Raw genomic sequence first — 12,799 nt, forward strand, 5'->3', positions numbered from 1 at the left:
AAATAAGAAATCATTTTCAACACACACACACAGTTACTCGTTGTGTATCAAAATATATATCAAATTTTGATAAATTTGGTTGTTAGTTTGCGCAATGATTAAAAAAGCGACACATATATAGGGCAGGCGGTTTTAAAATGTATATTGTCTAATAAAATAAGCTTTTGGACGCTTGTGATAACATACAGTCTATACTAGTATGTGGCACAATTCATTCGTACACATACCGAGGCTCCAGCACCGAGGCACTATTCAAAGTTCACTGGTAGAGAAAACTAATAATAATAAATGAACCGAAAGTATTTATTTTCCGTGGTACATGGGATTGATCAATAAGCCCAGGATGAACAGTACCGGCGAAAACGAGATAGAGTACTTAGTGGTTTAGAAATGTGTTTACCCGCACCATAATCCAAAACGTTTTGAAATATCCACATTTTGTAACCCGTTGAAAAAGACACCTTGTTTAACAGTTTTTATTATGTATATTTTGACAGGTTTTTTTTCACATCCGCTATAGATTAGACTCTTAGTTTTTGAAAATAATTTTGACCGGAGCATTACGTCAAATACATGATGACAAATGCAATCAAAAGCCTACAGCTACAATAAAGGATCAAAATTTAAGAGAGAAATGGCGCCGTTCTTTGCATGACATTCAAGGAAAATAAATTAAAAAAAAAAAGAGTAAAACGTTGAGTACTTTCCACGCTGCCAGCTTAGATAATAACCAGAAACATAAGATTGTTACCAAATATAATATATACATGGGTGGTGTGGACCTCAATGAATACGTCCCAGCATCCTCCGCTACGGACAGATCCAGCATTCTCCGCTACGGTCTATAGGCCTAAGTTGTAGAATACTTTCCCAGTAATAACTAGCCTGGCTCCCTGGCTGCATGGCTATTTTTTTTTTCAATTAATGCAGGACACATTTTATTAGAAATTATAAGACTCTAAAAAAGCACAATTCTATCTGATGGCTGAACCATACACCTATGTTTGGAACCAGGGGCAATAAAAATATCAATGTAGAAACAACATTCTTGAGTTACTTCCCTCTAAATGAAGAAAGCTGATATATGTAAATAAGAACAAACCTAGGGACGGGAGCCAGTCTACGTAGTAACCAGAAACACAAGATCGTAACCAAATAAAATAAATACATGGGTGATGTGGATGTCAAAGATAAGCTTTTAATTAACTTTTAATTTTGATCATCAAAAACCATCGAAAATGAGAAAAAGTTATTTTTTTTATCTTGTTCATAGATTTACTATTACCGCTTACATTTCATATAAACATAATAACAACCATCCATTAAATAGGCTAAAACTCATTGAAGGAGTGGTCAATTCGCTTTCTTGTGAACATCTGTGAACCAGACAGCAATTTGCTTAACGGGGTGAGGAAATGCCTACATTGTTCTCGTGCACAGTTTATGGGGGAAAAAGCTCACTACCACAGATACGTCGAGGTTTACTATTTCGTACCACAGAAACACACTGTCACCGTCTGGATATTTACATAAGCGCGATTCAACAACATCATTAATCTATTCACTTTCATGGTCCCGATCTTATTCAGAAAAAAATAATTAAGGACACAATTTCCATAAAAGTTTAATATGAGCCAGTAAACACGGGCACGGACTGCAAAATCAAATTTAGCGTCTTTTTATCATAACAATACCGAATTAAGTTTAATTGACGCGAAGTTTATTACAGTGCTTAGAGTACTAACTAGTATGCAATGCAGGGTATTGCAGTATTTATCATTACAGTGTTTAGAGTACTAGTATGCAATGCAAGGTATTACAGTATTTATCATTACATTGCTTAGGGTACTAGTATGCAATACAGGGTATTGCAGTATTTATCATTACAGTGTCTAGAGTACTTATATGCAATGCAGGGTATTGCAGTATTTATCATTACAGTGCTTAGGGTACTAGTATGCAATACAGGGTATTGCAGTATTTATCGTTACAGTGCTTAGAGTACTAGTATGCAATGGAGGGTATTGCAGTATTTATCGTTACATTGCTTAGAGTACTAGTATGCAATGCAGGGTATTGCAGTATTTATCATTACATTGCTTAGAGTACTAGTATGCAATGCAGGGTATTGCAGTATTTATCATTACATTGCTTAGAGTACTAGTATGCAATGCAGGGTATTGCAGTATTTATCATTACATTGCTTAGAGTACTTATATGCAATGCAGGGTATTGCAGTATTTATAATTTCTCTTTCCCGTTTTAGGTAATCCTAGTTTACTACATACGCAAAGTTGCAATAGAAAAAAATATATCTTTCGTTTTGGTAGGGCAAAAAAATAAATGTTTTATAAACGAGAACTTATTCGCCCAACCTGTGTACTTTTGCCTTTTGTTTTGTGCTTTGTAGCATAACAAATTTTATGATACATGTATAGATAAACTGCTTCTATTTTTGAATGTATTTGAATCATACTTTTAAATAAAATGAATGTATGCAACCTTCATACGTAAAGCCACAATTTTTACTTTAGTAAGAGTCCCTTAAATATATGTTTTAAATTTCACATCATAATCCAAAACTAATCATGATAACATACTTCTTTTGCAAGCGTATTTGTTTACGTTTTTACATATGTTAGGGCACCGAATTCCTTTTCACTCGCGGTTCACACCGTAATTTTATGGCAATGTTGCGGTTGCGTCAATGACACTGCCGTCCGTTCCTGTATCAGCAGTTCTGGCATAGAATTTTATCATCATGTATCAACCAATTGAATGAGATTTGAAGGCATGACAGAAAAACTATGTACATACATAAACTGTATGTTTACAACAATGAACAAAACATCACTGATTATGCGGAGTATAGCTTCCGTTCATCCGTATTCATCCGTTTTTCATATTACTAAATCAAGACGTTTACTAAACATGAGGAATAAATAAACGTTTTTTTATAAAAAACGTTGCTCGAGATGTGGAATGCAAAAATTCCCTTCCCTGTTTATTGTTACGTATGTTTGTATATCTGGCGACATATACATCACTGCTATCAAGTAAAACCTCACATGTTTCAATAATAATGTAAATTTTATATTGGCTGTTTTCAACTCTGATTGAAGGAGTGTTAGTATTAGTTTTTCAAGGAAGCGGAGTCAAAAGTGGTTCAAATAAGCTTGAACCTTTCATCACAATCGAGCTATAATAAAATAAGTATAAACTAACTCTGACCATATGTTTTGAATGAGAATCAAGCACTTGTATCTTAAAAGAATGATAGAAAGTTCAGTAAACTATAATATCTAAAAAAAAACGCGCCTTCTTTTACGTATTTACAAACTCCCAATTACTACTCAATTAACAAAACGTCGCGCTAATATTACAAACGTCAACGTTCGAAAATGACGGTTATATTTAGATGACGTCGTGAACGTCGTTGGCAATTTTGAATTTATAGTGTGGCAGCGAAAGGGTTAAGACTGAATGCCACTTGTATTTTACCCATTAATTCTTTTTGAAAATTCTGGTTATATATACATTGTTTCTTTCAGCACGTGTAACTCTATCTTGTTAATATCATAGTAACTAAGGGCACGTACAAAACAGAACGATTTTCCCGAGCATTCCACGTCACTGCAGTCACCACCAAATATAAATATATCATCTTTACCTAAAATGAAACAAGACTTTGTAACAGAGTTACCACCGTCTACTGTCTAGGAACATTTTCACAAAACTTACTGCATGTAACAGAGTTACCACCGTCTACTGTCTAGGAACATTTTCACAAAACTTACTGCATGTAACAGAGTTACCACCGTCTACTGTCTAGGAACATTTCACAAAACATACTGCATGTAACAGAGTTACCACCGTCTACTGCCTAGGAACATTTTCACAAAACATACTGCATGAAACAGAGTTACCACCGTCTAATGTCTAGGAACATTTTCACAAAACATACTGCATGTAACAGAGTTACCACCGTCTACTGCCTAGGAACATTTTCACAAAACATACTGCATGTCAACACAGCATTTCTAAATAACGAGACAACATACTAACAGAACGTATGTAAGTTACATCTATATAACATACTAACAGAACGTATGTAACTTACAACTATATAACATACTAACAGAACGTATGTAAGTTACATCTATATAGCATACTAACAGAACGTATGTAAGTTACATCTATATAACATACTAACAGAACGTATGTAAGTTACAACTATATAGCATATCAGAAGACATTATTAAGTTTGAAAATGTCTGAAGATATACACTGATCTGAATTCTTTCAAAAGCTGATATCTGTATTTATAGATTTGAACATGTTGAAAGTCCACAAGAAATCTGTGTCGTACCCGGCAAAGAAAAGTGGTCTTGACATTTCCCTGTGGTCAATATTACAGATTATTATACCTCACATAATTGTCCAATGCAAATTTACCATTAGTTTAACTTGAATAATGTATCATATTCCCCAGTGATTTTATATCACATGCGCCAAATCGTTATTTTCAATTTCTGCGCAGGTGATACGATCCATAATTTCATATCACATGCGCAACAGTGTTATTTTGTTTTTCTGCGCTTGTGATATTATTTTTTCATATCATCCGTTGAGAGATTGACACTTTTGCATTGATTAAAAGAGTGAGTCGATTAATTTTCAGACGAGGCGCTTATATAATTATACTTTAGGATTAAATTACCCTTTTCTGCTGCTCTTGCATGTGCGAACACGGTCGAATTTTCTTTTTTTATGCTACGTGCAAAATATTTCGAAAACAATTTTTAATCAGATATTGAATCGAAACTACCACAATAAGTTTGGAAATGATCTAACTAAGAAAATGAGTGCTCACACTTATATGTTTCGTTTAGAAAAAAAAGAAAGTTATCGCCGTTTTTCGAGCGCTACTGACTGATGCAATGTTAAAATATTAGAATAAATATAGGGGTCAGCTAGAAACGTCTCGATTAAATCTATCAAAAAAGTCTTATTACACGGCAAATTCGCCACAAATTATAAGTGCTAACAAGTAAAGACTCTTTAATTCTGTCTTCATTATTAGGTTAGTAATTACTTTTTAATGTTAAATAAATTACTATGTTGATTTTCCAGTAAATGCCTTGACCCTTATAATCTTTCGGTATAATAAAATAAATATTGCATTCCTGAGAGGGTGATATGAGAAATGTTCACCCCTCGAAATATGAATATAGACCTCGGCTGGCGCCTCGGTCAATATTCATATATCTCGCGGTGAACATTTTTCATATCACCCTCTCAGGAATGCAATATTTATATAATAACAATACAAGTTATTCACAGCAAAGAGAAGTTAATTTAAAAACAAAATCCTAAGTCTACGCAAAAATCCTTAACATGTGGCGATAGGTCAAAATACAGCCCAAAATGTGACGTAACATGCATGTTGTACTACTGAAAAGCGGTCTCGATTTTTCCCTACAGTCAGTCATTATATGTTACAAGATCAACCATTTTTAGTAACAACAAACGGAAGTTATTCTAAATTACGGACCTGGTTCTTGCGCGTAACACTCCGTCTCATGATGATGAACAATTGTGCCAAGTAACATCAAATCCGTCCATGCATTAAGAAGAAATGATCCGGACAAAGTCATTCTTGTACCTGACATTTGGCCTCTAAGTGTGGCCTTGGCCTTAGAGCTAGGTGTGAGCTAGGGCTAAGGAGATTTCGCATGACACGTTGTCTCATTATGGTAAACACTTGTTCTAAGTAATTACAAAATCCATTTGTGAATGGCAGAGTTATGAATCGGACACAAAAAGACACTGTTAACCTTTGACTTCTAAGTGTGACCTTGTCCTTGGAGTTAGGTGTCTTGCTCTTGCTGAAAATGATGCTACATACCAGATATCAAAGCCCTAGGCCCTGTGGTTTTGTACAATGTCATTTTTATTTTTTCCTTTCGGTTACCATGGCAACGAGAGTTCTGCAAAGAATTCAATCTTTTGAACAATGTTGAAGGGGGGCACCCAAGGATCATTCCTGTGAAGTTAGGTGTAATTCTGCCCAGTGGTTTTCAAGAAGAAGATTCTTTTTAGAAATGTTGAGGGACGGACGACACACGACACACGTCACATGACACACGTCACACGACGGACGGTCACAAAACCTCACCATGAGTCTTCCGCTCAGGTGAGCTAAGATATCTTATTACTAAATGGCCACATCCGGGCGCGCATCCTCACTGTGAATTACCTATCATGGCAGAAGGATTCCGAACTCACACACGGAGAATTACGTAATCTCACGGAAATTCCCGAATATCACCACCGGTACACTACCTATAGTTAAACTCTTGATTCCTAGAAAGTCTGTATAAACTTACCGGCATGTCAATTCCATTAGTATTTGGTGACACGTTTCCGAATCCTATTGACGTCAGTGACGTACACGTAAAATATAACGCTGTGATGTAATACGTCTTTATGCTGGGTCCACTATCTGTAGCGTTGGCAACGTAAGCCTTATTGATTCTCGTGGCTGCAGTATCTAACCATCCTAGAATACCAGAAAAACGATAAAACCTTTCCATACAAAAACATGAATATATACAAATAAGACGTCACGATTCAGTACATTTAAAACATTAAGTGCCTTCAACGGTGTACTTTTTGTAGCAACATTCATATTGAAAAACATTTGCCAATATTCAGATAATCATTAACACAGAATAAAAATGTTAAAGATATATTATAAAGCATATCTGACATTCAAAAAGCGAGATATCCAGACTTCTTCTTTAGTAAGTTGCCGCATGACCTATAATTATGTCGGTGTGACGTTATCCACAAGAAGCGAAAACAATGAGGAAAAAGAGGTATCCATAAAAAAAAAGCATTTCTTAAATAATATCTGATGAGAATAATATAATTAGGTCTTCAAAATCATTTGTTCGTCAGCTACTAGGCGGGCTAGAGGCTAGATGTTATTTTTTTAATTAAAAAACACACGTAGTGCGCATCAGACCTTACACAGTACGCATTTTACCGCGCAGAGTGCGCACTAAATCTCGCATAGTTCGCGCAAGACCATATACTGCGCGCACATAACCTCGCACAGTTTGCACCAAATCTCACAGCTCACAGAATATCAAACCCGTCATGTACTTCAGAAAATTATGCATGCTCAGTTGTGATTTCTGCTTTCTCCTTTTTAGGAAATACTTGGACCCCGCCTTATAAAGAACCGAGGAAAAAATGTTTCTGCAGATAGGCCTTGATAATAACATACTGCTGTTTACAGTGACTATTTGAAAAAAAAAATCATATAAAATTTTAACTCTTTATTACAACTATTTCTGAGGTGTATTATCAAAAATCATGGGATGACTTCGAATTATGATAATATTTATAAAGTCTTTACTTTTCACTGTTCTGTCTTTGAACGTTGTATTTGTGTCACCTTGGCTTGCTACAGAGCAATTTAGAATGTCATAGATGTCGGCTCACCTTCACCTTACTGCGGTCCCGTGCTAGCAGGTAGATCGCCCACTTGTCGAGATGGTGTCAAACGAAGAAACACTTCAGCATCTTGAAGTAATAAATAATTAATGCGTGTAAGAAGACGGATCGTAAATGCTGACAAAATCGGGGAGGGGGAGGCGGGGATGGGGGTGGGGGTAGTGTCTGGAGTTACTTGAAATTCAATGATGTACAACTGAATAAACCCTTTGAATTAATGTTCTGTCCTTGTGATTGCATTTGCGACCTCTTGTCGTATAAAGATATTTAGTGTCAATCAATTACACTCATTATAGATAGACAATCTGACCACCCCGAGGTGAAGATTGATTATGACATCTTATTACAGGCTATGGCAAATTCAGCATTGCAGAGGTTTTGTAACAGAAATATGTAGAATTTAACTTCTTGACATTTGAGCTGCACCATGAGAAAACCAACATTGTGGCTTTGCGACCATCAGTGATCCAGACCAGCCTGCGCATCCATGCAGTCTGGTCTTGATCCATGTTGTTCGCTAACAGATTCTTTAATGACAGTAGTCGGATGCGCATGCTAGTCTAGATCCATGCTGGTCGCAAACGCACTATGTTGGTTTTGTCATGGCGCGGCTCATTTTAAACAACGTGCAGGAGAAATATACTTAAGATGAGAATTTTAAAAAGGAAGCAAACGTGTTCTACCCCATCAAGCTTTAAAAAAAACTGTGGTAAACTGGTTTACTGCAAAATCTCAGATAATCAGAATCATGAGTACATAGTTATTTTGTTTGGTGTTTGTTGTTGTTTTTATCAAAATCACACTATAACAACTAAAACATTCTAGGATAAACTGACTTAAAATACATCGCCAATAATTATAAAAAATCAACTTTAATAAAAATAAATTGATAGCCGCTAGATTCCAGATGTAGACAGTGTCTTATATGATATCTATGATGTAGAAGAGATATAAGGAATTTAGTTTTAAAAACAAATAAGATTTAACTTAGCAAAAAAAAAATAATAGAAGACACGGTTAGGATAAATTGGATGGTTAAATTTTATACTTACCCGCTTAAGACTGAATGTCACTATTTTATCCTTGAATTCTTTTGAAAATTCCGGATATGTATTCAAAGTTTCTTTAAATAAGTGTAACTCTATCATAGTAACAAAGTGTACATCCAAAGTTGCACGATTTTCTCGAGCATTCTAGGTCATTGAGATCACGGCCAATTATATCATCTTTACCTAAAATAAACAAAGTAGATGCATGTGTGATTAGAACTTCAGAATTTTTCTTCCGGGAGAACCAAAGAAGTTTCCGTCAACCCCACACAGCAATATAGAGAAATCAATATTTCATTTTGATCCTACAAAATGCTTTAAACATACATGCACTGTATTTCATATATTATGGCTGAATATTTTCTTCTTAAGAATTCTTTGAATTAATTGTTTTAAGTTTGATTTCATTGTAAGGTTATAACTCCCCATCGTTTTTACAAAAATAATTTATTATGTTAGTTTCATAGTAAATCAATATATTCAAATCCGCCCAAAGCAAGTGTATCTGGAATATATGACTATAAGATCTATAATATGCGTATGTACTGAGAATTTTGCCGGAAATATTTGGTATAATTCCTTTAATTTTCAAAACAAAATGAAGTTTATATACAGTTAATATCTGAACATTATATTAGATACCCACGATTATTTGAATCCAAATTATAAGTATTAAAACTTACCTTATATCGCTATAACATTATTTTTCTGTCACAATCTCCAATGAATCGCATGAAATTAAGTAGAGAGCTGTCAGTATACTACCCGGATGTATCAATGTGTCACCAGAGGGCGCACTGCAAAGTTAAGATATCCTGCATTTCATTTCATATTTAAATGTTACAAATATAAAAGCTAAGCTGTTCATAAAAAAAAAATTATGTTATAAAGGAAAATAATTCATTTATAATTAAATATTTATTTTTCTTTGCAAACAGAAAATGGCAAAACAGCTTTTATTTTTAGTTCAATTTTCGTTACAATTGCCTGTATACTATTTTGTGTAAATACCTTATTTGTTTTTGAGATAAAAAAGCAAAGGGTATGTGTTTTATTCTGTTTAATCGTCACTTTATTTGTTATTGACAGCAGTTCGAATATTTCGCCACACGATCAGGGTTTTATGAATGCTAGGACGGACCTACATGACCGAGTGGCTACGGTCGCTGACTTCATTTGCCTCTCGACGATATAGGTTCTAAATCTCGGTGTGGAGTATATTTTTTTCAAGTGAGGTGGGCATTAAGTTGACTTGCTGGATGTGCCAGGTTCTAACAAGGTCTCCATTCATGTACAAAATAATGCTTGTATAACTTCGAAATAAGAAATCCAATATTATTTTACAAATTTCAGATGCTATGAAAACGAGCATAGTGGGGGTACAGATGAACAAAGATAGTGCTAACTTTTTTCGAATTCTTTTCTTGTATTACCCATTTAAAAACATATTGTTAGGAAGTTCGATCAATGAAAAAAGAAGCCAAAACTCGACATTTTTATTTCAACTGAATTACATTTTTAAAAAGAAGATATGTCGAACTACAACAATAGAAATAAAATATGTGCTGCAAACAGTGATAAAACATAAACTGCTGATAGAAGATGCCATTCGCTGATTTATGTTCAGTATACAGTTGCAGCGTTATCAAAGAATTTCCCATCATGTCAGAAGGATGCCGAAATTACACACGGAGAATTACGGAAACACACGGAAATTGCCGATTGTAAGACTCAACTAACTTGGGTCATAGAAACTCTACTATACCGTGTTCCATTAGTGTACAGCCAGGTGTGTTGGAAGGACTCTTGCAATCAGTGTGCAGGGTTCTTCGGAAGATGATGAAAGTTTTTTTTAAATTATTGTTTGTTACTCTGTATTTTCTCGTGGTACTCATCCGTGTCCCCTGATACATCCGCATCATTATAGAAGAGACGTTACAGAAAACTGCAGCACTCAGTAGCCCTATAAAATATATTCAGAGAAACATATCAACTCTTTCCAAATAATTTTATTTCACTCCGCTAAGTAGAAAATGACAATGATGCTATTTATTCATTTTAACATGACATCTTACATTTTAGACTGAGATAATGAGAAATGAAGAAAAAAAATCAGATCATCTTATAAAACATGCCGCATATTCTCTCGTCTACGGCACAATCTGCACCAACTCTAAGTAATTGCAGTGAAAAAGTAGTGTTTCGAAATGATTAGAACGTGTGTAGACTACCCGGTGTAAATATTTACGAAAACGGAAGCAAGTCACTATGGATAATATAAAATACAAGAGCTGTCCGTAAGACAGCCAAGCTCGACTATTCAAAATATTGTCACAGAAGCAGGAAAATATTATCAAAAAAAAAAAGGTTAAATATCAAAAGAATTCTAAGTTCAAAAGGGGACATAAGTTGACCAAAATGCATATCAGAGTTATGGGACTTGTTGCTATCAACTAATTTTATAACGTGGAATACATCTGATTATCTCATAGTTGAATAGATCTGATAATCTTAAAGTAGAACACATCTGATAATCTCACACTGGAACATATCTGATTATCTCACAGTAGAATACATATGATAATCTCACAGTGGAATATATCTGATAATCTCAAAGTGAAATACATCTGATAATCTCACAGTGGAATACATTTGATAATCTCACAGTGGAATATATCTGATAATCTCAAAGTGAAACACATCTGATAATCTCACAGTGAAACATATCTGATAATCTCACAGTGGAACATATCTGATAATCTCACAGTGGAATATATAACATTTTTTTTTTATTTATTTAGAATATTGTAAATTTCTACTATATCTGTTGTGCAACAATCTTAAAACGGTTTGTTAGCGTTAGAACATTACAAACAATTGTCCTGTGCTTCGTTGTTTTCTTCCGAAATTCTAATCTTTAAATGTTTTAGGTTATTATCCGATTGCTAATAAACACAGAGAATATATTGGTAGATTAGAAGCTGAATTCGCGTTTTGTGACGTTTGTTCTGGGAGAGTTCGAGATTATCTTCTGAACGATTACTGAGATCGGGCATATGTCGGATCACGTGACCGGAGTAGCGCTATTATTTATTTTGTGTATGAATCAAAATACTGAAAGTACAGAAAGGCTGGCTACCACAAAACACTGAATGAAAACTGTGCAGGAAAGATGCTTGGAAGATCTTAGAAACTATGGGTTTTCTATATTAAACTAAAGCGAGCATAGGGTATTGTTGTGATGAACCATCTTTATTAACTTGTGCATCCAAGTTAAAGTTCAATCGAGAAACCTAGTTTATCGGACGTAAACCTGGGTCTAAGAGAGTAAACTATAGTTTAAGCCCGTTATACCGTGTGTTCGCTCGAAAAATTATGTTAGTATTCGATAATCCTAGTGTTTCGACAAGAATTTAAACTATGATTTTTTGGTCATTATCTTATTTTCACCAGCGTGAACCTATGTTTACGGTCGTAAACCTAAGTTCTCGATCGTTAACATACGTTCACGCTCGTAAGATATGGTTTACACTCGTGAACCCTGGTTTACTCCCGTAAACATAGGTTCACGCTCGTGAACTTAGATTCTAATATGACTCGGTTTGATTTCCAGTTAAACAAAGAAGGAAATCAACCGTTGTATTTTCTGCGAGAAACAACGGTTGACGCACAAACCGGTAAGAGAGCATAATAACGTCAATGATGACGTCAAATTGCCACATGACGTCCGATACATAACTCCTCGGGTAAATTAAGTCCAGCATAATATTTCTTAAAATATGTCAGTGAGCATGTCAGAATGAAAACAATCAAGGCCTTCTTGTGATTTATCGTCTAATTTACCACGGTTCATCGTTCATATGCTTCAGTATTTAACCACTCGGGCTAACGCCCTCGTGGTTCAATTCCTACACATCTGAACTCTGAACCGTGGTCAATCAGACGATAAGCCACTTGAAGACCTTGATTATTTTTTAAATAACGGCCGAAATTCAAAGTTCAATTAAAAAACCTAGTTGAAACCTGGTTTCACGGGGGTGTTTTCGCAGTATAATTCATCACGGAACTAGCGTTTGTTTCCTTAGCTGCTTACAGACCGAGGTCATAATCTATAACGAAGCGGTCAACGTTGAGTTACGAAAAAGTTCCATTCATACGGACATTTCATTCATAGAGGCGAATTAATTTACTATCATTATGTAATATTTTCTAATGTTATCTCTCAA

General features: G+C 34.9%; 1 long non-coding RNA gene across 1 annotated transcript; it reads right to left on the reverse strand.

Moving 5' to 3' along the window:
* Window positions 1-3,506: 3,506 nt before the first annotated feature.
* On the reverse strand, window positions 3,507-9,064 carry LOC123539720 (uncharacterized). Its single transcript, XR_008367717.1, has 4 exons — window positions 8,577-9,064; window positions 7,427-7,593; window positions 6,390-6,562; window positions 3,507-3,670 (listed from the first exon to the last, which is right to left on the reverse strand). It is a non-coding gene; the product is annotated as an uncharacterized LOC123539720 (long non-coding RNA).
* Between the last annotated feature and the right edge of the window lie 3,735 nt (window positions 9,065-12,799).

Source organism: Mercenaria mercenaria, chromosome 16 (assembly GCF_021730395.1).
Source record: "Mercenaria mercenaria strain notata chromosome 16, MADL_Memer_1, whole genome shotgun sequence".
Taxonomy (NCBI): Eukaryota; Metazoa; Mollusca; class Bivalvia; order Venerida; family Veneridae; genus Mercenaria; species Mercenaria mercenaria.